This window comes from Ostrinia nubilalis, chromosome 29, assembly GCF_963855985.1.
Source record: "Ostrinia nubilalis chromosome 29, ilOstNubi1.1, whole genome shotgun sequence".
NCBI lineage: Eukaryota > Metazoa > Arthropoda > Insecta > Lepidoptera > Crambidae > Ostrinia > Ostrinia nubilalis.
Window position 1 is genome coordinate 7,243,853 of NC_087116.1, and position 25,036 is coordinate 7,268,888.

General features: G+C 38.7%; 1 protein-coding gene across 4 annotated transcripts in view; it reads right to left on the reverse strand.

Annotated features, from left to right (window-relative positions):
* LOC135085799 (fasciclin-3) overlaps positions 1-25,036 on the reverse strand; it is a 220,838-nt gene that overhangs the window by 106,743 nt on the left and 89,059 nt on the right. The window lies entirely within an intron of this gene.

The window sequence follows — 25,036 nt, forward strand, 5'->3', positions numbered from 1 at the left end:
GGCGGCTAGTTGGCCCAGGTTAGTTTTGTTTTGTTTATGTTTAAAATTAACCAGACTATATTTAGCGGCAGAGACATTTACGTCAGTATTCACAAACATTACTATGAGGTCTCACAGTGCGCGTGGACGCACAGGGTGACACGAATCAATCACAGAGCTCCATTCAAAGCTGTGCTTCACATAAGCAAGCATCGTTTGTGAATACGGGCGTTAATTTTGTGCTTAAATATTGTGAATAAGCAAGCAGAAATAGTACGCGTACATCTTCGCAAATAGGTATTAGGAAGTCGTATTTGCCAAATTGAAAGTGCCAAACTAAAATGTAGTGCGAAAAGTTCTTGAGTGGCGGCCATGGGCCTTCTTTTTATCGTGTCGACAACAAACCTACACAGTGTCAGCCCAAAACTCCTCTACAAAACGGGATTATTCCCACCTCTCGTTCCCACCACTGCAACTGTGTAGCCAGGATCTACAGCTTGACCGCCATAAACCCCACCAATGAAGGTCAAGTTTGTCCCGGGGGAAAGTTTAACTGTCATTGGACCCGCAACGAAATTAATCAGAAGAACATAAGAGGAGTTCTAAATTAAGGTTCGACTTCCCTCCATTGCAAAGCGGATGACAATTGACAGGTGACAAACAAAGGTTTAAAACCTTTAAGAAACGCTACAAAAGCGGCGCATTCATAAATCCTCCGCGTGTTGCTCGGGCACTCAGGGCACGACATCATGTGCTTCTTTAACGGGGAACAAAATCGCATCTGCACCATGTTTTAGCCATCCAAGAATCCCCACCTGAACAGATTGTCCTTATTATGGCCGACCTGCGTCCGAAGTCTATTTATAGACTTCTAGATTGTTTTGTCAAGTACTTAAATAAATTGTAGTTTAAAATAATTGGCTACCACGAAATAAAATGGCTGCAAGTGCTTCCAAGATACCTAGAAATTTCATTAGCTTGTACAAAAAACTTAAAAAACTACACGAGACAAAATAAACGGATTCCTTCGATAGCCAGACGAACAAAGAAAAACTATTTTCATTGCTAAGGCTAAAGTTTTAAGGGGTTGCCAAGACTGTCAGCTTTCCCTGAAAACGGGGAAGTTTTCTAACTTTACCTTACAATATTACTTGTAAAGTTACTAACTTGGCCTTACAATACCACTGTGCTACAAAGCCCGTTTGTTGAATTTCATGTTGGACTACAATTTGTAAATCTTTACTTCACTACTTATTACAAAACGAAGTCGTTTTGCGTGGAGAGTGTAGGCCAAACGCTCTCTCATCATTTCAGCCACAGGACGTCCACTGCTGAACATAGGCCTCCCCCAATGATCGGTTGGTAGCGGCCTGCATCCAGCGCCTTCCTGCGACCTTTGTGAGGTCGGTCCACTTTGTGGGTGGACGTCCTACGCTGCGCTTTCCGGTACGTGGCCTCCAGAACCTTGGCCGTCAGGTCTGCGTACTATGTGCCCTGCCCATTGCCACTTCAGCTTGCTAATTCTCCATTTGCTGGTAAATTAGAGAGGGTCGTGCTCCTTCAGTGGAGACTAAATGATATCAAATAAGATAATGTAAAAGCAATTGAAAACATAAGCGAAACGATTCAATCGCTTGTAATTTCAACAGACAATTTAAAATTTATTTTAGGGACTTCAATCTTTAGCATGGCATCCCCCGCCCACACAGTGCGATGCACCGAGCATTCACCTTGCAACCCAGACGTGACGTCATTGTATGTGTAGGTATAATCTAGTGCTTATTTCAGTTACTGCCTGATCGGAACGGCACGGTAGGGGTGATCGTTCGTCGTTTCAGCCAAATGACGTCCACTGCTGGACAAAGGCCTCCTCCAAGGTTTTCCACAATGCACAGTCCTGCGCTGCCCGCATCCAGGCTCTTCCCGCGACCTTTACCAGATCGTCGGTCCACCTAGTAGGAGGCCTGCCCACGCTACGTCTTCCAGCCCGTGGTCGCCACTCGAGAACTTTTCTGCCCCAACGGCCATCGTCTCTAAGAGCTATGTGCCCCGCCCACTGCCACTTGGTTTTAGCAATTCTGCGAGCTATGTCGCTATGTAGGGGTGATATTGACATATTATGACGTGACAAAGTATATAAATCTGAAGCATATTTTATCTGGTCTCGCTGACGTTTGACGTGTCAAAAACTCTAGACCGCTCCCATACCTACCTCAGGCACTGGCTGACTTAAACGCTAAACCTATAGTATGTGATTGTATGTATACAGATCCACTTCAGATTATTGCTCCGAGTTCAGTGGAAATCAATTTTGTGGATTGGATGAGCTAAAAGACGTTATTTTGAAATGCTCATTGAAGATCTGGTAATAAATACAATATAGATTACACTGAAAATGCTTTTGAATCAATAATGTACTTACGCCCGCATTCACAAACGATGCTTGCTTAAGTGATGCAGTAAATGGAACGCACAGCGTTGAATAGAGCTCTGATTGGTTCGTGTGTCACCCTGTGCGTCCACGCGCACTGTGAGACCTCATAGTGATGTTTGCGAATACGGGCGTCAGTTTATTATTAATTTATTTGTTTTAACCAGCAACAGAGAGTGACTGACCTTCACTGGTTGGGTTATTGGCGGTCAAGCTGTAGATCCTGGCTACACAGGAGTTGCAGCGGTAGGAACGAGAGGTGGGAATAGTCCCGAGACAGTGACAGTTGCAGCGCTTCTTCTCTCAGAATTTGCCAAAATGTCTCAAAAGTTTTTATGGTTTTGACGCTTCTACGTCACTTTCGCAAAATGTCATTTACGCAGAATGACATTTAGATAATTTTGATAATATTATAAAAGTGTATTTGGCACAAAATAAAATAATAGCCACTCCAAAAATATCAATCAATACATAATGCAATTATTTTACTAATTTTTACAGTTTTTTGTGGGGGGCGATTTTAAATTTGTTAAAAACGTATGGAGCCCTTAGGTTAGCTATCTTTATTTAGTATATCTATAGTTCTATTTTATACTTTGTACATTCGAGAGATTCTATGACAGTTTATTTGATTCGTTTTCTCCAAAAGATATTTTTAGAAGTCTAAATTTAATTTCACGTTATTGAGAATGAGGAGTCATTAATTGGAGAAATGGAGTTAATTGAACATCAAAGATTGTTAATCGAATATAAAATACAATTAATTGGCAATAGAAGGTTAATTTGATTGATTTACGATTGATTAGACAATATAAGGGCTTGTTCCCTCGGAGACATCCTGTTTTTTGCAGGATCGGATTGTCTCGTTTGTGGGCATCGAACGGTTTAATCTGAACCCCAATGACCTTTAAGTTTAACCTTACAATGCACAATGTCCGACCCAGGAACCGAACGCGCGACGAATCCGACGCATCTAGCATTCGTCACAGCTCTGAACAAAGACCTTTGTTTTGGTCCAGAGATAGTCAGTTAATGTCAATGTCATCATGACTTGCTTTTAGACACTTTTTAACAGACTTGAAGAAATGGTCGTAATGTTATAATGACTTGTTGTTTGGAAGCAGCGCTACCTACCGTACGATAATGGGACTCAAGCTTCTGAAGTTTTGGCTATCTGTCAATGTTAGTCTCATCGAAATCGGTCCAGACAGACAAACTATTGTTCGTAGAGTAATCTTTTATTTTTTCATTTCACGTTTTAACGACTGCACCTATTTAGATGAAAGGTATAGGTGCATAAGTGTACAGCAACCCGGAAAGGGATTGTAACCGTATCAATTCGAGGCGGTCTTTGCATGAAACTCAAAGTCAAAGTCAAAGTCAAAGTATTTATTTGCAAAGAATAGGTACAATGGTTTAGGTGTTAAATTTAGGTAGAGTGCTACTATTCTGCTTAACAATATCAGCATGCAAATTTTGTGTCTAGGAATTCCTTTACACTATATATACAATTGTCTATAAGCCAGTCTTTTAAGTTCCGTGTCATGACAGTGGTTGACCCCTTCTTAAATCTATCTGGAATTTTGTTATAGATTTTTATACACATATAGTAACAGTTTTTTTTATATAACGAAGTTTTTGGACAAAAATCTATTGCGAGTCTATCAGGGAATCTTGTGTTCCTTGGGTATATATCCTTTGCCCTCTGAAATATTTGAGGGTGTTGACTTACAAATTTAAATATTTCGAGAATGTACATGCTAGGAACAGTAAGAATACGTAATTTGGTAAAAAGTGGCCTACAAGAGTCAATCGGTCCACTTCGACAAATAGCTCGGATACATTTTTTTTGTGCAATAAATACTCTTTGGATGTCTGTGCTGTTCCCCCAAATTATAAGTCCATAATTGATGTTTGAGGCAACATATCCGTAATATGCAGATAGCGTTACACTTAAAGAAGTTTTTACTGTCAGACGACGAAGGACGTAAGCAAATCTGTTTATCTTATTACAGACTCTTTGAACATGGCTAGAGAAATTTAAGCTCTTGTTTAAGACTATACCAAGGAATAGCATGTCATTTGATGATTCAATATCAATATTTTGATGTCTTAACTTAAGGTTGATTTCCTTGCGTCCCTTTACATTGAATTGTACATATTTGGTTTTATTCAAGTTTATGTTTAATTTATTAGCCTCTAAGTAATCTATTGTATATTTAATTGTATTATTAATGTCAGATTCATAATTTATCACATTTTCAGATTTATTATTTATTATTATAGAAATGTCATCAGCAAACAGGATACAGTCATGTTCTATGAATTTCGGGAAGTCATTGATATATAATAGAAAAAGGATAGGGCCCAGCACGCTGCCCTGAGGGATACCTACCCCATTTATTTTATAATTTGAACGGTAGGAAGTTTCAATGTTTCTATTGTTTACCCTATTCAGTTCAACGCATTGGCCTCTATCCGTAAGATAAGATTCGAGCCAAGAGAGTGCTGGACCACGTATCCCATATCTCTCCAGTTTTGCTAACAGAATGTCATGGGCTACACAGTCAAATGCCTTTGACATATCAAGAAAAAGTACCGTCGAACATTGTTTTTGATCAAGGCCAAAGATTACCTTGTGTACTAGATTGAAGCATGCGAGTGTAGTGGACTTTCCCTTCTGAAACCCAAATTGTTCTGGCGCTATTAATTTAAATTTGTGACAAAAACTCATTAGTTTGTCTTTCATGGCCCTTTCAAAGACTTTTGACAAGATGGGTATTAATGTTATGGGGCGATAGTTTCCCATATCAGATTTATCGTTTTTTTTGTAAATAGGTTTGACTACGGAGAGCTTGAGTGTTTTAGGGAAGCGACCTGTTTCGAAAGACAAGTTAATTATATGGGTCAAAACCGGGGCAATTACATGTTTGCTTAATTTTAGGATTTTAGTGCATATTTCGTCAAAGCCATATGAATTTGTATTTTTTAGTGACGTTATAATATTTATAGTTTCCGTCACAGTCAGAGGTACAAGGAATATAGAGTTTGCGGTACGATTTATTTTAGATAAGGCTTTAAGATAAATGTCGGGATCCTGAGTATTTTCTTTACTACTTACTTTAATGTAGTATTCATTAAATGCTTCTGCAATGTCTTTGGCGTTTTTTATTGTTTTGCCATTACATTGGATTTCTGAGATCACGTTTTCCTCTGTACAGCACTCTGTCTCATCTTTGATAAGTCTCCAAGAAGCCTTACAAATATTCTGGCTGCGCTGGAGGTAACGGTCATTACATAATTTTTGGGCTTTGTTTATGCACTTCCTAAGGATTTTAGAGTAGTTAATGTATCTAGTCCTATCAAGTCTCTCTTTTCCCTTGTAATATTTGAAACGTAGTAGTCTTTTTGTTTTAGTCGATATTTTCAATCCCCTAGTTATCCACTTAGGTTTTGATGAATTTGTATTTATTTTTAATTTTATTTTTGGAAAACAGGACTTAAACAATAATCCAAAGGTTTGGTGAAAATTGTCAAAAGCTTTATTTATATCATTTTCCTCCAAAACCTCTGTGAATGATAAGGATTTAAGATAATCGCAAAACTTGTTAATATTTTCAGTACTGTATTCTCTCTTATAAACAAATTTGCAGTTTGCCTTTGGCTGTTTCTTTATTGGAAATGATAACATCTGAGCCGTGTTATGGTCAGATAAGTGCAATGGTAACAAAGTTCCTTTCGCCTTTTTTACAGAACTTATTACGTGATCTAGGCAGCTATTTCCCCGTGTCGGCTCGTCTATATGGGTGGTCAGGTTATAATTTGCAACTATGTCGTGGAGATATTGAGATGCTTTGGTCTTTTCTAAGGTATTGATGTTAAAATCCCCTGTAATAATGATTTTGTGGTTTTCAAATTTATTTGTTAGTTCATGTATTACCATTTCCAGTTTTGTCAAAAAGAAGTTGGCATATTTTTTGTGTGACGTATATACGCAGACAATAATTATCCTATAAAAGGTCAAGTTAACCACACAAAACTCAAACATTGTAGGCACGGTGTTAACGTGACATGAGTGTACTTCTTTATGGGGTAGCCCCTTTTTGAGAAAAATACAGGTACCCCCGCGCTTAGAGTGTCTAGAGTAGTTCGCTGCTAATTTATGGTTTGAGAGTTTCAAAGATTTTTCTTCCCCCTTTTTAATAAAAGTTTCTGTTAGGCATAATACATCCGGGTCAATACCCTTTTCTATAAGTTCCCCCAATGTCAATTCTAATATATCTATTTTAGATGAAAACCCCTGGATATTTTGATGAATTAGAACGAAGAGGCCAGTCTTTGGTGAGGTGGGATTGGTGTTAGAACTGCCTATGTGATTGTCTCTGTTGGTCACGAAAAAACGGACCGTCATCTGGCATTTGGGTCTCTACAATATGTTTAGTAGGCCTGAAATAATCAAAGATAGATGATTGTTTATATTTAATTTTGGGCCAAATATGTTTTGTTGATGACAGTACTGTTGATTTGGTGTTTTGTTTATTATTTGTTTTGATGGTATTCCTTCTTGTCCTATTAGAATTGTGTATATGTCGCTTTATAAAATTTATGTCCAAAAACTTGCTTTCATAATCCAGAGAGTCAATTAGAATATTAATATTATTGCACAAATTATACGATGCCTTATGATAGTATACTACATTATTTTTAAAAAAATGACAATTATTAAATTTTTTACAGATTAAATGCAGCTGGTCATTTAGCATTTTGTTGTTGATATATTTACAGTTTGCTAAACTCAATACTATGACAGTGGTATGTTGTAGCAATTTAAGTGTATAATACAATTCGGAAATTATTGAAATTGGATCACAATCATTTTCTCCAACACACAAGATAACCTTGTCATTCGAACCTATATCTAGATTTTCACATGTCTTTAGGACTTCTTTAGTGGGTGCAAATGGTTTTGTAAATGCAAATATATCGTAGTTCTCGTATTGGCTGTGTTCTCTTGATTTTCTTAAGTTCGGTGCCAGTCCTGTGCATATTTGGGTACCCACGATGAAAATTGTACGTCTGGTAGATTTCTCGTTTAGTTCCACTTTGCTTTTTTCCGTCTTTGTAAATTTAGAGTCACCTTCCGTGATTTTTTCCTCAAGTCCTTCAACCTGTTTCTGTAATTTCATTATTTCTTCCTTGGCAGACAATAGTTGTTCCTGAGTTTTTTGTATCTTGACCTGAAGAAGTGCAATGAGGTCAACTTTTGAGGAGGTAGGGCCAGGAGATGAGGGGGTGGAGCATGATATGCGCCGAAGCGTGTGAAACCTTTGGGGGGTAGTTGCTTCCCCAATGGTCAGATTTTCCTTGTTGTTCAACTCCATGCTGCAACGCACTTAACCGCACCGTAACGTAAACGCCTCGCCTCGCGGTTGACAACGCGTGAAAAGCGATGCTGATCCCTTTCCGAGTTGATAACTCTGCTATGACCTTTATTTTACACCACAAAAAAAATGAAAGAAAGAAATACACAAAAGACACGGTACGTACAATACCTACACCTAGTATTAACAGGCAAAGCAAATGTACACCTACTTACAAAATTATATAACGTAATAGCAACGTAACCATTACACCATCGCATCCAAAGCAGGGTTAAAGCAGTTTGGAAATAGATACAAAATGAATTGAAATAGACCTAAATTGATTATTCCGTCTCGCTACACTTTGTAGAATTTCCAAATCAGTTTGCTGCGGACATAATTCCGGGCTAGTGGTGGGGCGGTGTCGATAAAATGGCTGTCGATAAGTTGTCGATGATGGTACGCACGATATTGTTTAAATTAGGCAGGTTGCACATAATACCCCCCTTATTGCAAAACTCGCGTTGATTACTAGTTTTTTTTATTCATGACAAGGTAGGTATTTGACCGCAATCGCACTGGTTTTAAGTGAGATGCAGTCTAGGATGGTACAATTATCTGCCCTGTAAGTGCCTATTTATTTACTCTCGCCTTGAAAAGGCCCGGATTATAGTGTTCAGGAAAGACAGCACCAGACAGCGAATTCCAGTCCCTAGCTGCTCGCATTATAAAAGAGTCATTGAAACGCCTAGTGCGAGCTGGTGGTGTAAATTGACGTTTTGTACCTACCTATGAAAATGACACTTTGAACCAGTGTTTATCACGCGTTTGACTTTTTTGTAATCAGGCACTTAAAGAAAGTAAATCTTAGCATAAGATCCTATCTTACAAGTTTGTGAGGGTGGATGTTTGTTACTATTTGACGCAAAAACTACTGAACGGACTTTAATGAAACTTTACAGTATTATTGTTTGTACGTCAGAATAACATATCGGCTATAAATTATAACAATATTGAGTTAACTGGTCAAATTACAACGATATGTATAAAGCAAGTCGGTATTTTTATGAATAACTGAAATTCAGTCAGGCGGAGTCGCGGGCTAAGCTAGTATAAAAGTTTATTTCCATTATTCGTTTCATTTTTCAGGGCCTCGTAGGTGCTTACAAAAACAAGCAGAGGGGAAAATACTTCCCATTTTGTATGATTTATGGGGGGAAACGAGTAATCAAAAATGACGGATGGATGCGGTGAATTACTTTTATATTGAGAAGGATTTATACATTACTAGCTTTCCGTCCGCGGCTTCGTCCGCGTGGAATTTTGTTTGTCACAAAAAAACTTTATCGCGCGCGTCCCTGTTTCAAAAACCGGGATAAAAAATATCCTATGTCCTTTCCCGGGACTCAAACTACGCCAAATTTCATCAAAATCGGTTCAGTGGTTTAGGCGTGAAAGCAAGACAGAAAGACAGAGTTACTTTCGCATTTATAATATTAGTATAAATAATACTGTAAGTTTCATCAAAATCCGTTCAGCAGTTTTTTCGTGAAAGAGTAACAAACATCCAGACATCCTTACAAACTTTTTGTAGGATAGTAGGAATTAGGATTTTGTTTACAACTACACTTCTCATAATATGAATTTTAATTTCTGTGACGGGTCTGGGTGTTACTATGTATAATATGTATGTATTAAAAAAAAAGTATATAAGTAGTATATCCGTTAAGCTAGCACCCATAACACAAGCATATTAATTGCTTACTTTGGGGCTAGATGGCGCTGTGTGAGATTGTCCAAAGATATTTAAAAAAAAAAAAAAAAATATAGTGGCCTTTGCGCTGCTTCTTCTCAGCACTGTCCCATTTATTGTCCCGAAGCAGTGGTAGGGTTAATATTGGGACGTGTAAGTGCTTTGTAAATGCCTACTTGCATAATTTAATGAGTTTTTTTTTAATTTTTAGCGTTAAGAGTTGCCTCTCAAACTAATTTTGAAAATTATAAATAACTTGAAAAAATCGAATTGCCTAAGGCGGGAATTGAACCGAACGAATTGGAAGAGCAGTCGCCCGGCAAGCGAAAAGGTCGTGGGTTCAATTCCCACCTTAGGCAGTTCGATTTTTTCTCAAGTTATTTATAATTTTCAAATTAAATGAGATTTTTTTATATTATTTGAGTAGCTTTATTCCGCGGCAAAATTTCCTTGTATATTATTGACAACAATAGACACACGAATACATGTAAGACCGTTGTTCAGTTTCCGAAGAAGATAAAAGACGCTACAATCAATATAATACGAACAGTTCACGTGAAACTTAGACATTGATAAGACTCACTGATCAATAGTTATTATACGAATGTTTTATTCTGCGAATGTGAGCTTTTGCCAAAATGACATTCTGCGAAAGTCTCTTTGCGAATTTCAAATTCAATATCAAATCATTAATTTGCTGCATTGCAAGCGTGTGCGACGTGCGTGTGCGCGTGTGAATGTGACCACCTGTAAAAATGTCATTTTGAGATAGTCTTTTTGCGAAAATGACTTTTTGAGACAATGACATTCTGAGAGTGACCTCCATGACTTGGTCAAAACGTCAGGAAAAACCGATAAATATTTCATTCCTTATCACGTTTAATAACTGTTTTTTACCCGACTGCGCACGAAGAAGGATTATGTTTTTTTTAGTACAATGTTTTGTTTAAATAATTTTTTATTTAAATTATTGATCTGTTTCATCTCTTTGGTCTACGTCTTCAGATTGACTGTTCTAATTAATCAAAATGGGATTGTTCGTCCCAATTAATTGAAAAGCCCATTTTTCCTCTTCGTACAGTCAACCGCTATACATTTTATAGCAAAATAGCTTTTATTACATTCAAATAAGATACAGCTATTGATGTTGACGTATGTACACTGGAAGTCGGAAGATTTATTTATTTATAAGGCGAAGACTTCAATTTGTTGGAATTTGGAATGGAATTGACTAGATTCGCTCGGGCTTCGGCTGAAGCCTCTGGAATTGATTACATTTACAATTAGAAAGGGAAATGTACTTCCACTCGGTGGACAGACGACCTAACGAAGGTCGCGTAAAATTAGACTAGAAAATGTAGTGTGGGCTTCCCACTCGGTGGACAGACGATCTGGTGAAGGAAGGAAGTAGGATGCGGGCAGCGTAGGACATCGGTTGTGGAAATCCTTGGGGGAGGCCTTTGTCCAACAATGGACAGAGTTTGGATGAAATTATGAACAGTTGTAACCTCAAAGATGCCAACTATTGATGTCTAATAAACCAAATAATTACTCGTATCAAAAGTAGCTCTGTCTATCAGTCTGTATCTCGCGTAAACCACTGAACGGAATTAGATGAAATTCGGTAAAGAAAGGCAGTGGGCGGGGCACATAGCTCGAAGAGCTGATGGCCGCTGGGGCAGGAAAGTTCTCGAGACCACGTGCCGGAAGACGTAGCGTGGGCAGGCCTCTCACTAGGTGGACCGACGATCTGGTGAAGGTCGCGGGAAGTGCCGGGATGCGAGCGGCGCAGGACCAGTTTTTGTGGAAATCCTTGGGGGAGGCCTTTGTCCAGCAGTGGAAGTCTTTCGGCTGAAACGAACGAAAAAAAGAGATACTTTGAGTAACATTCAAGATTTGATTGTTTGTTTTTCTTGAATAGACTCCGAAGTCCGAAACTAATGAACCGATTTGAAAAATTATTTCACCATTAGAAGAACCCGACACATAATCCCTGATGAGTCTATATTTTTTTTATTTTTGGGTACGAAGTTCGCGGGGTTATCTAGTTAAAATAAAGTACGTACTATAAAGAACTTTCTTTCTACCTATTCCATAACGTTTTTATAGGTAACGTTTTCCCTAAACGAGGGAAACCGCCATCAAAACTGTATTTCTAAAACTTTGATGTGGTTTTGACATGGCACACTACAATTAACCCTTTAATAGCTGGCAGATAAGACATTTTAGTATATTTTCAACTTTAACACAAGTAAATAAGATTCAAAATACAGTCATATGAATTGGGTTGGGCAGTTATTATGATACTAATACAGTCAGAATAAAGCATAAACTACATACAATTATTTACTATTATTTGGGATAGTTCACATTTCGTACTTTTAATAGTATTAATATTAATTTGTTTTAATGTATACTTAACAAATTTTGATAGAGATAGCATAAACGCTTATGATTCCTTTTATAAAATGCTAATCTTTGCCCTATACGGGACTCGAACCTACAACTTTTTTAGGTAACACGAGTCTGAATAAATTCAATGTTATCCTTGGGATATGACGTACCTTTACATTTAATCCATATTCTTCTAAAATGACCTCACTAGAAAACGTACCTGTAACAAAAACAAAGATCGTTATTAATTTATTTTAACATTAATAAATAAACCAACGGGGAAGTGAAGCGCTATGTTTAGCAGTTTAATATGTCCAGTTCTGCGGGATCCAGTAACGCCGGATCCCGCATGGACAGTCGTGTGAACATGTTTGAGAATTCTAAATTCGAATGAATCGGTTTTTTGATGGACAATTCAAACTGGATGTTCGTGTGAATGTTAATATTAAAACAGTTCATGCAAAAAACGGGATGCCTCCGTGGGAACAATCCCTTAAAGTGTTCGGGAAGGACAGCAACAGGCTCGGGACTACACGGGCAGTGGGAACGAGAGGTAGCCAGTGTAGCCAGGATCTACAGCTTGGCCGTCAATAACCCACCCAGTGAAGGTCAAGTTTTGTCCCGGAGGAAAGTTATACAGCAGCAGACAGCGAATTCCAGTCCCTAACTGTCATATAAAAAACTTATTAATGTCAACTTCTTCTGCCCTACAAAGGTAAACTATTCAAAACGCATCAAACCCCAAACGCGTACGCAAATGACATTTTAACTGTCATTTCTATGCGTCAAATGCGTTAACAGTTAAGCCGGTAATATGGTCGCCACACGAAACAATGATGGACAAGCATAACTGTATTAAACCACAGTATAGATGGAAGAAGTAGCTTCAATGAAATTAATTTATAGGTATAGCGCTAAGGGAGATGCCACACGATGCGCGGCGCCGCACCGCGAATATTTTGCCGCATCGCATCACATGGTGGTATGCGGCGCCGCAACGGCACCGTCTCGCTCAATCGAAGTGCGGTGCGGCGCCGGAACGCACTGTCTGGCATATCATTGATTTTTATATGCAGGACGCCGCAGCGGCACCGCTCCGGGCTCCGCGACCGCACCGTGTGGCTCCTCCCTAACTTTTAGCTTAATTTTATGCTGCATGTACCAAACAAGGTACAAACGATAAATAAATAAATAAAATAAACTCAGTCAGTGCCTGAAGTATGTGAGCGACACGGGAGGGGTGTTGCTCTGAATTTTGTTACGTCTTATTTCGATAGTGTAATTGGTACTACCGTTCTATTCGTCGTATCGTCGGCCGTTTGGTGTAGTGGTTCGAAACGGACTACTATTCCGGAGGTTGCGGGTTCGATTCCCGCACAGTACAAACATTTGTGTGCATGAACATATTTGTTTGTATTGGACTGGGTGTTTTCTATGTATAATATGTATGTATTTACAAAAAAAAAGTATATAAGTATGTTTATATCCGTTGTCTAGTACCCATAGTACAAGCTTTGCTTAGTTTGGGACTAGAAGCGCAGTGTAAAATGTCCAAGGATATTTATTTATTATTCATAAATAAATGACATAACAGCATAAAAATCTGAAGTCTCGTTGCCGTTTGACCGTCACAAAGACACCCTTCCGTACCGTACCATACCTCAGGCATTAATTGAGTTAAGCGCGACATTTAAAAAGTTTTTCTTGCTTGCGTTTCGTCATTTCACTGCTGATCAAAGGCCCCCAAGGTGCTTCCAGTGACCTTCACCAGATCGTCAGTCCACTCAGTGAGAGACCTAAACTACATCTCCTGAATTGGGGACCTTTTTGGTACACTTTTTCTTTTACTACTCTTTCGTGTGCCAAATAAACAATTTCTATTGTATTCTCAACTCACATAACTTACAAACACATGATACCACTTTATAATATTAGTTATGACGTCAGACAAAGCCTCACACGCTAGACACACTTAGACAACGGTGCACTCTGTAATTAATAAATAATTAAGTCGCGAGCCAACTCGGCTGAAATGAACGTGCTTTGGCAAATGTTCTGTTACAACGAAGATTATTAACTAGCTCTTAGTAAGATATAAACGGAATGACAAATGTACGGAATATCAAGTTAAATACTGTCGCCCGTATTCACAAAGAGGCGAGGCGAAGAAGATCGGGAAGACTTGGAGCGAGATCAAGCGCGAAGCTCAAGACCGAACGCGATGGAGGACTTTTGTAGACGCCCTCTGCCCCATCTAGGGGACAAAAGACCTTAAGTCAAAGTAAGTCAAGTATTCACAAACATAACTATAAGGTCTCACAGTGCGTGGACGCACAGGGTGACACACGAACCAATCACAGAGCTCTATTCAACGCTGTGCGTTCGATTTGCTGCTTTACTTAAGCAAGCATCGTTTGTGAATACGGGCGTGTGTCATGGTGTGTAATCTTAATATTTTTAAACAAAAATGCTAGATTGTGACATTACTCGTACATTTTCAAAGATTATAAATCCAAATGTGACATGGACACACTAAGGTCCCTTTCCCAATCCAAATTTGCGGGATGCAGTATAGCAGGATCCTGCTATCTGCTGGATTGTCTTGTGAGTGAACACACAAGTATGTGTTTGAATTCGAAAGTTTTTGTTGCGGGAAACTGGAAAAAGGCACTAAGGGGGCTGATAATGATTACAAAACAATTTATGCCCGTTTTCACCAACAATCCCTAATTTTAAGTGACCCCATTGAAAACGAAATTCCTGGTATGTGTTACCATAAGGGTCACTTAGGGATTGATAGTGAAAACGGGCATAAGTCCTAATGATGTAAATTAGAGAGGGTCATGCTCCTACAGTCGGGAGTTAGAGAGTAAATGACCTGATGATCTTTTTTTTTTTAATCCACAACGAGGAAACTCTTGGCCTGTATCTCACCTGATGGTAAGTGACGATCAGGCCGAAGGTGGAAGCGAGCTTCACCCGGAATCCTCAACCACATAGGAACTGGCTATCTTACCTCTAACTGCCGGAACACAACAATGCTGTTAACATTGTTGATATGGCGACAGACTTAGGTAAGATGGTGGTAACCAGCCAGACGGACTTAGAACAAGCCCTACCACTAACCAAAAAAGAAAAATCTGCCCCCACTGGGAATCGAACCCTGGACCTCTGCGTCTGAAGTAGGTGGTCTTACCACTAGACCACAGAGGCGGTTGAAGGCTTACTGTCGCAACTTGACTGTGTCATGTCGTAAACTAAGTGATTCGTCATCGCCATAAAACTTATGGAAAGCACCGCGGCAGCACCGCTCCGTTTTACGCAATGTTATTGTTATTCTTCCAAATCTCCAGTATCCAGGTTAATGGAGTAATGGTACATTGTAATGCGTGTAACGACAACGATTGTAAAATGATTCGATGCCGTTATGGGGTTTTGTACATTATTAATAATATGCTGATTATGAGCGATATTGAGTAATAATGTAGCCAAATATTTTTACTGAAAACACTTATTTTTAAGTTTATTTTATAAAGAAATGTGGTATCATTGTTTCTGGTCTTTGTTTAGGGCCATGGAGACGTAGACCATGTAACTATTCTCACTAATTCAGATTTAGTTTATTGTGTTTTTTTTTAGTTTTTGGTCAGTAACTAAAAGGTAAATAGAAATTTTCATCATTACAACAGTCTTTTACTGGATATACGCAAGCGAATCAATTTTAAAAATGTATAAGTATCCTTCAGAATTTTAGACTTTTTCTTACATCTACTTCACCTCCTAAATGGACAAAAGAAATATTGCATCAAAACCAAAAACCTAACCATCGATATATCGACCAACACCATCCCCTCACTACACATCTCATTACCGAAATCCGAACGACCGAAATATCGATAGACGTCGCAGCCCTAACCACAATGGCGCTCTGAACCGTTCCGGTAAAATGTACTCCAATTGAGGCAATACGCGTGACAGACAGACATGCCATTAACGAATAGTGTTGTCAGAGTTTTAGGGCAAGGGTTTTAGTTAAGGCAATCAATATTTACGGGATCTATAAATGCAGGATCCCGCAAAACAGTTCCTGTGAAAGTACCTTTAAAAAACCCTGTATAAAACTACTAGCTTTCCGCCCGCGGCATCGCCCGCGTGGAATTTTGTCTGTCACAGAAAAACTTTATCGCGCGCGTCCCTGTTTCAAAAACCGGTAAAACAACTAAACTATGTCCTTTCCTGGGACTCAAACTATCAGAAATCATCATCATCATCATTTTCAGCCACAGGACGTCCACTGCTGAACGTAGGCCTTCCCCAGTGACTTCTACATCGCACGGTTGGTAGCTGCCTGCATCCAGCGCCGTCCTGCTACCTTTATCAGGTCGTCGGTCCACCTTGTGGGTGGACGTCCCACGCTGCGTTTTCCGATACGTGGCCTCCACTCCAGAACCTTGCTGCCCTATAATAGGCCGTCATTTCTGCGTACTATGTGCCCTGCCCATTTCCACTTCAGCTTGAATCCGTCGGGCTATGTCAGCGACTTTAGTTCGTTTACGGATCTCCTCATTTCTGATTTGATCTCGTAAAGAAACACCGAGCATAGCCCTTTCTATAGCACGCTGTTTCAGCAATATGTCTTTCAAAATACCTATCTTCGAAATGTAAGTGCTAAATCCCATTTCAGATACTCTGCAGTCAAATTGACACTTTTCCAGATAACGAATTTCAAGAAATCTTTACCACTTGGATAGTAGACAGTTCTGTGGGTCTAGACAAAGTGCAAATTATAATCGCAAACCAGTCGAAAAGTGGTCGAAAAGCCCCTTTTTTGTATGGAGTTTTGACGGATTCGATTTTCGATTCGATCAAAAAGTGCGTTTTGTCTAAGGGGGCTGATGCAATTCAACCGACATGCTGAGCTGGAAATCTTTGAGAACCATTATAGAGAACTTCTGAGCGAATAATGCTGGTTTTCTACAAGGTGTAAAAAAATGAATCCCGAAGACTGAAACTACGCATTCTGTACACCCAATCAAGTAAATAATATTACAATTAGTATATTATTCGTGGGAAATCATCAATCTTTATAAAAGCCTACTTGCAAAAATTTATGTTTTTATGACTTTATATGTTTTTGGTCAAAATATCTACGGTTTTCGATGTTTTTACATTTTACTGTCTGACTGGCTGATTTAGTGATCTCTCAATGCACAGCCCAAACCACTGGACGGAGCGGGCTGAAATTTGGCATGCAGGTAGATGTTATGACGTAGGCATCCGCTAAGAAAGGATTTTACGAAACTCCAGCCCTCAGGGGGTAACGATTCATGCGTACGAAGTCGCGGGCGGCCGCTAGTTGTTTATAATAAGACTATTTAAACAATATTCAAGTGTAAACGCATCGAAAATTGTGGATATTTGATCGAAAACAGATTCAAAGACTGATAAGACAGACACTATCTACTATAGTAAATATCCGGGCCCATTCAAGGCGAGAGTGAATAGGCAACTACAGGGCAGATATGTACCATCCTAGACTGCATCCCACTTAACACCAGGTGCGATTGCGGTCAAATACCTGCCTTGTTATGCATAAAAATATTGACATCATCATGTTAAGACGATAAGGCCCAGAACAGACGGTGAAACGCAACTGCAACGAAACTGCCAACTGCTAGTTACTTTTGTTTGAAAGCGACCAGATTGAAACTGGTCGCTTCATGTGCGGTCTCTCAACGGACGCTATGGCAGAAACTTAGATGCAACTCAAAAGTAACTAGCAGTTGCAGTTTCGTTGCAGTTGCGTTTCACCGTCTGTTCTGGGCCTAATGGTTTGAGTTAGAGGGAAGCTCCACCATCATGGCGTGTGTTACAGACAGACATTTCACCCTTCGATATATCGATTCTCAATCAGTGTTGTACATACAAACAAACATGTCGGTTTGTTTGTTATAGCTTGATTGATTATGCAAAAGGTTAAGAGTGATTAGTATGAAAGCGACCAGATTGAAACTGGTCGCTTCATGTGCGGTCTCTCAACGGACGCTATGGCAGAAACTTAGATGCAACTCAAAAGTAACTAGCAGTTGCAGTTTCGTTGCAGTTGCGTTTCACCGTCTGTTCTGGGCCTAATGGTTTGAGTTAGAGGGAAGCTCCACCATCATGGCGTGTGTTACAGACAGACATTTCACCCTTCGATATATCGATTCTCAATCAGTGTTGTACATACAAACAAACATGTCGGTTTGTTTGTTATAGCTTGATTGATTATGCAAAAGGTTAAGAGTGATTAGTATTGACGGCTTATCAAGCTAACCACGTATCTAATGCTGTTGTGTTAAGAGCTATTTTGGTAAAAATGCTGTGTAGATTAAATTAATAAATAAATATTAATATCCAGCAGTGGACGTCATTTGGCTGGAACGAAAACGAACGAAAAGAAATATCCTTGGACATTTTACACTACGCTTCTAATCCCAAACTAAGCAAAGCTTGAACTAGGGGTACTAGACCTGATATGTCATTGTACTAGACAACGGATATAAACATACTTAAATAAATACTTTATTTTTTACTATAGTAACACCCAAACCCGTCACGGAAATTAAAATTATCATTTCAATTTCTACCCGGCCGGGAACCCGGGACCTCTGGGCATAGTAGTCCGTTTCGAACCATTACACCAATCTTAGGGCTGGTTCCCACTGAGACATCCCGTTTTTTGCAGGACATATTTTAGTAGTACACGTGTACTAATACATATTAACGTGTCCCGGAAAAAACCGACCCGTTCGAATTTTTTAATTCGAATTTCAAACAATATGTTTTCACACGACAGTCCAGTATCCAGTAATGCAGGATCCCGCAAAACTGGATTGCTGTGGAACTTGGCTCACTGTTTATAGTGCGCCTATTTTAGAGTTCATTGGGTTAGCGCGAAATCCTGGTCCCTTTACAATTTGTCTTTGATATTAGGTAACGGATTCGTTTCCACTGTGTCACGATAACGACGTCACGAGACTCCGTCACCACGCGACGGAGTCTGCTATTTCCATTCTCGTCGTCATTTTTTAACTAATTAAAGTCACCAACCCGTCTGGACAGTGAGTGGTGGTAGGCTGAACCCTGCATTGGTTTAGGTTCAAAATAGGACTTATAAATATGTAGTAATCTTTAAGAAAAAAATATTATTCAGACCTTCCCAAGTCCTCAACCCAACTAGAGACTCTGGCTAAAACATAAAACAAATATTCTAATTTGTGTTGGGTAAATTAGAGAAAACATTTGTCACCAACTCCTACTCTTCCCGCAGGTGTCGTAAGAGGTAAGAGGCTTACACAGGGACTCAGGACTTAGGGACTACACATCAAACAGAGAACGGGCAGCAGCGCTCTCTGAAAAACATCAATCTTTTAAACTGCGATCTCCAACCCGCCTGCCAAGCGTGGGGATTATGGCAAAACCCTCCACTATAGTGGAGGAGGCTCATTGTCCAGCAGTGGACTGTAAAGGGCTGTTGATGATGATGATGCTGATGATGAAATTAGAGAAGATCGTGCTCCTGCAGAAGAGACCAAACTATGATGACGATCGGATCGAACTGCGGGAACACGAATGGAAGATTTGTTCTACACTCCCCACGCTGGCTAGTCCCCAGTTGAATTGGGGACTTGGAAAGCCTGTATATTTTTCTTAAAATATTAATTGTCTAGTTTGAAATACTATTTTTAATTGAAACTTTTGCTGTAGAAACACATGAACAATAATGTTATTAAAATCCTAAAATATTCTCCATTATCGTTTATTAATGGAAACAGTCCCCCACGCACAGCTATTCAGTTCATTACTACCTTCACACCCGACTTGACTCGGGTGCCGAAGTAAATTTATCTGTTTTGTTCCCTATTCACAGCAATTTTCCCTTTTGGAGGTAAAAAACTTCGGCCATTTTGGAAAAAGGTTGGAAGCTGAAGTGATTCTGTCTTTTTGTAGAGGGAGTGTTGATTTTAGGGTTTCTTAGACCTAAATAATAATCTATAACAATATTACACGAATAAAGCTGAAGTTTTTTTGCTTGAAAATCTCAGGAACTACTGGTCCGATTTGAATAATTCTTTTTGTGTTGGATAACCCATTTATCGAGGAAGGTTTTAGGCTATTAACATCACCCTACAGACAATAGGGGCGGAGTTGTAAAGAAAAGTGTTGAAAAAACGGGAAAATTATTATTCAAACTATTTTCGCGTGGTACGTCCACCCACAAGGTGGACTCTTATAAAAGTAGCAGGAAGGCGCTGGATGCAGGCCGCTACCAATCGAGCGATATGGAAATCATTGGGGGAGGCCTATGTTCAGCAGTGGACATCCTGTGGCTGAAATGATGATGGTGATAATGAACTCGCGGGCACAGCTAGCAACATAATATTACATAAGATGTCTGTATTTACCGTGATGAGTTGTCGTCGGTACAAAACAAAACAGCTCTAATTCTAAACAAATTACAGTGGGTTAATAAAATTACTAATTAACAAAAGGGATAGAGGAAAAAACGTAATTGGATTCTTCCTCCGCGAGGCAGAGTTACGTATTTTTAGACAAAAAGGTACTCGTAGTGGTCACGATTGAAGCGTAGAAGCATCTTCAGGACCTCGAATCAATTCGAAGCAAAAATATTAGTAATCAAGTTAGAATCAGTTTTTATTATTTATTTATATGGTTATCCACATAATGAGAAACAGCAACACATGAATAGCCTTTATTTAAATCTCTTTTTTTCCCTACCAGCGCTTTGAGACAAACATTTGAAGTGCTTAGACCGCACCGCATTATTTATTTTTTATGCCTAACAAGGCAGATACCTATTTGACCACAATCGCACCTGATGGTAAGTGGGATGCAGTGTAGGATGGTTCATAATATCTGCCCTGTACCTAAGTGCCTATTCACTCTCGCCTTGAAAACTATCGCTAGCTCATCTCTAAGGCGAGTAAGTACTAAGTATGTATTAAAAAAAAAAGAACAATAAAAATACCTATTCAATCCTATTGCCTAGTGTTTAGAACCTAAAATGGTGAAAGTCCCAAATGCCTGGATAGTCACCACAATAGTCCAAACAACTGCATGCAGGAAGATTGGATAAATGCTACTGACAACTTGCGGAGTTTTGGGCTGACACTGTTAGGTTTGTTGTCGACATGACAAGAAGAAGTCACAATAGATCATTCTACGGTTTTATCGTTCTCCACGCATGGTTAATAGGGTAAATAATACCCAAATATTTGGTTAGGGTAAAATCTTGCAAAATTTTATTTTACAAAATATATTTTTTGTTCTTTAGGTTTCACCCGATTGCGGGAATGGAGTAACAGACCCTTATTTTTACCGACTTAGAAAAGGCGGAGGCTCAAGACATGTTTTTATTGGTGTGGGTGTTTCAGAAGCTTGTCTTAATTTAAAATTAATTCAAAACTTTAACTAACTACAACGCTATCGTTAATCTGGCTTCATTATGAAGGTCTGTCTGAAAATCAAAAGTAAAATGGAAAAGTGGCAGGAGGGTTAAAGTAAAGTGATAGTCTATAGAAAATAAGTGATTTATGACTGTTATGCCCGTTTTCACCATCAATCCTTAATTTTTAAGTGACCCCTATGAAAACAAAATTCCTGTATGTGTCACTTTAAAATTAGGGATTGATGGTGATAAAGGGCATTTTTCATTGGGGGAGCATTTACCCAGCAATGGACGTCCTATAGCTGAAATGATGATGATGTCGATTATGAAGGACTGCCTTATCCTGACATCTATCATGGATAAGCTGGGGTCACTGTACCCGACCACTGTAAAGAGCATTAAGAAAGAAAGAAAGAAAGAAAAAATGTTTATTCAGTATCATCGACAATACACTTACAATACTTAACATTTTAATGATATTGATGATACTGAAAAGGTATCCACTCAGCATGGTGTCGTAGCATCTCAGTAGAGAATGCCACGACGCTGGTCTTCCGTGGACACCCAAACAGGGAGAGCACTACTGAGCACAACACTTATGAATCATGATACATAACGACATAGTGTTTCGACCACGGTAAAACAAAGATTCTACCACACTAGGTATTAGTAATTTGGTATAATAAAGTCTGCTGTCCTATCCCGGCACCGAACCTGGGACCTCATCAACGGACTCCAAAGGGCATTAACCGTGTTGCAACCGCGGAAGGATGAGCCATAGACAATGCTTCACGCTCGATGCGCGGGCGACGACCCACTTACAAAGCGTACTGTTGTTTGTATAAAAGGTACTGTTTAATTAACCTAGATAGAGTTCAAATTACATGTTAGTAGTAGTGGGACGCCCACCCATAAGGTGGACCGACGACATCATAAAGGTAGCAGGGAAGCGCTGGACGCAGGCCGCTACCAATCGATCAACATGGAAAGCATTGGGGGAGGCCTATGTTCAGCAGTGGACGTCCTGTGGCTAAAATGATGATGATGCTGATAAACGCATCAACAAACTCATACGGGCACCGACTTTTTCCTCTCGGATATACAAGGATATCCGGTGCATCACTATTTATTGACGTAATAACGTATTGTAATGACGTAATAAAGTAAAATAAAATAAATAAATAAATAAAATAAATAACGTATTATGAGTCAAATGCACTAGTTGCATTATGATTTGGTGTTGATTCATAGTTCTTGATTACCGTTATTACGTTTGAGAGGTGACTCAAGTCCGAATTAAGACATAAAATGGCATTGAGTTCTTTTGTACCCTATTTCATGAGTCACCCGTATTCACAAATGATGCTTGCTTAAGTGAAGCAGCAAATCGAACGCACGGCGTTGAATAGAGTTCTGTGATTGGTTAGTATGTGACCCTGTGAGTCCACGCGCTAGGCTGGATAAAGTTTTAAGTTAATAAAATAACCTTCATGCTTCATGAGAAGGCTCAAGGTCACTCAAAGCCCATAGAGCTTACTATGCTCGGAGTAACACTACTTGAATAAATTAGGAATGAGGAGATCCAAAGTAATATAGACATAATCCCGCAGATTGCACTATTCCCACCTCTCGTTCCCGCTGCAACTCCTGTGTAGCCAGGATCTACAGCTTGACCGCCAATAACCTAACCAGTGAAGGCCACGTTTGTCCCGGGGGAAAGTTAAACTGTCATTGGACCCGCAACGAAATTAAACAGAAGAACATAGGAGAGTAGGTATGTATTGGGCATTCTAATTCACTTTTTTCTTCACCATTCGCTCTCTTCGATCGCTCATTCGAAAAAAGTGAATTAGTCATGCCCAATACATACCAAACGATTTATTGTAATAATCAGAAAACTCACCAGTAATCAGCTATGCTTCAGTATCCACAACACAACACAAAATATTCACAAAACTGCACTTCACTGTTTAGATCACGCTCGATGGGAACCGCTTAGCCTGTTTATTGCTGAAGGTTTATTCTAGCGCGATTCGTCGTACTTTTATTTCATACTTCGTTCGGACAAGCACATGTCGTTCTTCTCACTTTTGCCAGAAAATGTCGGCACCCTGAACCGGAACCTTTCGCTATGGAGTGGCTCGTTCATGCCCGATTGGTCGTATCAACATAATCTGAACTTAGTTTCAAATACTAAACACATTGTGCTATGCGTCCTACTTGTTTCGAAATAATTAGTACCTAGAAAAGAAACCTCGCAAGACAGTGCGAAACCCATGGCGATCACTATAACACTGGTGCAACACAAATGAACGATAGAATTGATTCATTTTTGATTTGTCAGCACATGGTTCCCTGGTATTAGCGTCAGCCCGATGGATACTGCAACATGATATTATAGGTAGCTGTTGCTTGTATGAAATAATGCTACTAATATTATAAATGCGAATGTTTGTGTGGATGTGTGGATGGTTTTACTCTTTCACACAAAAACTTCTAAACGGATTTTGAGGAAACTTTACAGTAGGTATTATTGTTTATAGGTACATCAGAATAACATTATAAGCTTTAATTTATAAAGATCTGTGACAAGTTAAATTTCACACGGGCGAAGCCGTGGGAAAATGCTATAAATAATGAATAATTATGAAATGTTACTTTAGAAAAGGTTCTGTAGAATATTACACAAATAAAATAAGGCATTTTGATAAACGCTGTTGTTAGATATTCCACAGGCACATGTTGTTTTCCTCTTTAGAACTAAACGAATTTCATATTATGACAATTTAATTTTTATTTAAAATAATTTGATTTCATTAGTTTTATAACCCTCTGGTGTGTGAGCACTGGTTGTAGGTGATATTAAAACATTAAAAGTATTTATGTTGAGTTATATTCTTTATGTAGTCATTAAAATGTAAACAACAAAATCTAAACAAACTTATTACAAGATATCAATTGTAAATAGAATTATAATGACTGACGGGCGGGATACTGTTTGAATTTTATGTGTTCAACAAGGAACCCTAATACTCTAATTATGAAATAATGTCAATTCACGTATATTTTTAACTAACAACACAGTTTTGAACTTAAAGTATAGTCACCTGCAACGACATGTGTAAAAATTTTACGTTTACATTAAAAACATAACCTGACCTAATACTAACGCAAATGTTCTTCAAAAGTTTAAGAAAGCAAGTTATAAAGCAACTAAAACAGAAACCGTAATCTCCACGTTACTACAGTTTGCAATCAAAAATAGGTTAACGATCAAAAGTTAGGTGTTAATATTAGCTTAAGTGTTATTTGTTTGCAAGATTGTCAAATACAATTGACATTCAAAGACGAGATACCTACCTACATTTTTTATGTATTAAGTAACTCTTAAATGTTGTTATTAATAAAATATTAACGCTAACTGTACCTAAACTAACCTTTGATCACACATGCTTACCTTTGCTGTAAATTGAAACTTTTGTTTTTCGTTAAAATATTGGTAAAATTTTATATTTGCTGATCATAAGGAACATTTTTAGGCAGTGCTTGTAAACCTTTTTCGCAATGTTAATTTTCACAGTTTTGCATTGAAGTTTATCTAAAAGTTTTTAACTTTTACGACAAAAATGTTTACGATTTCTTTGTCTGAATTTGCAAAATTTTGGTAT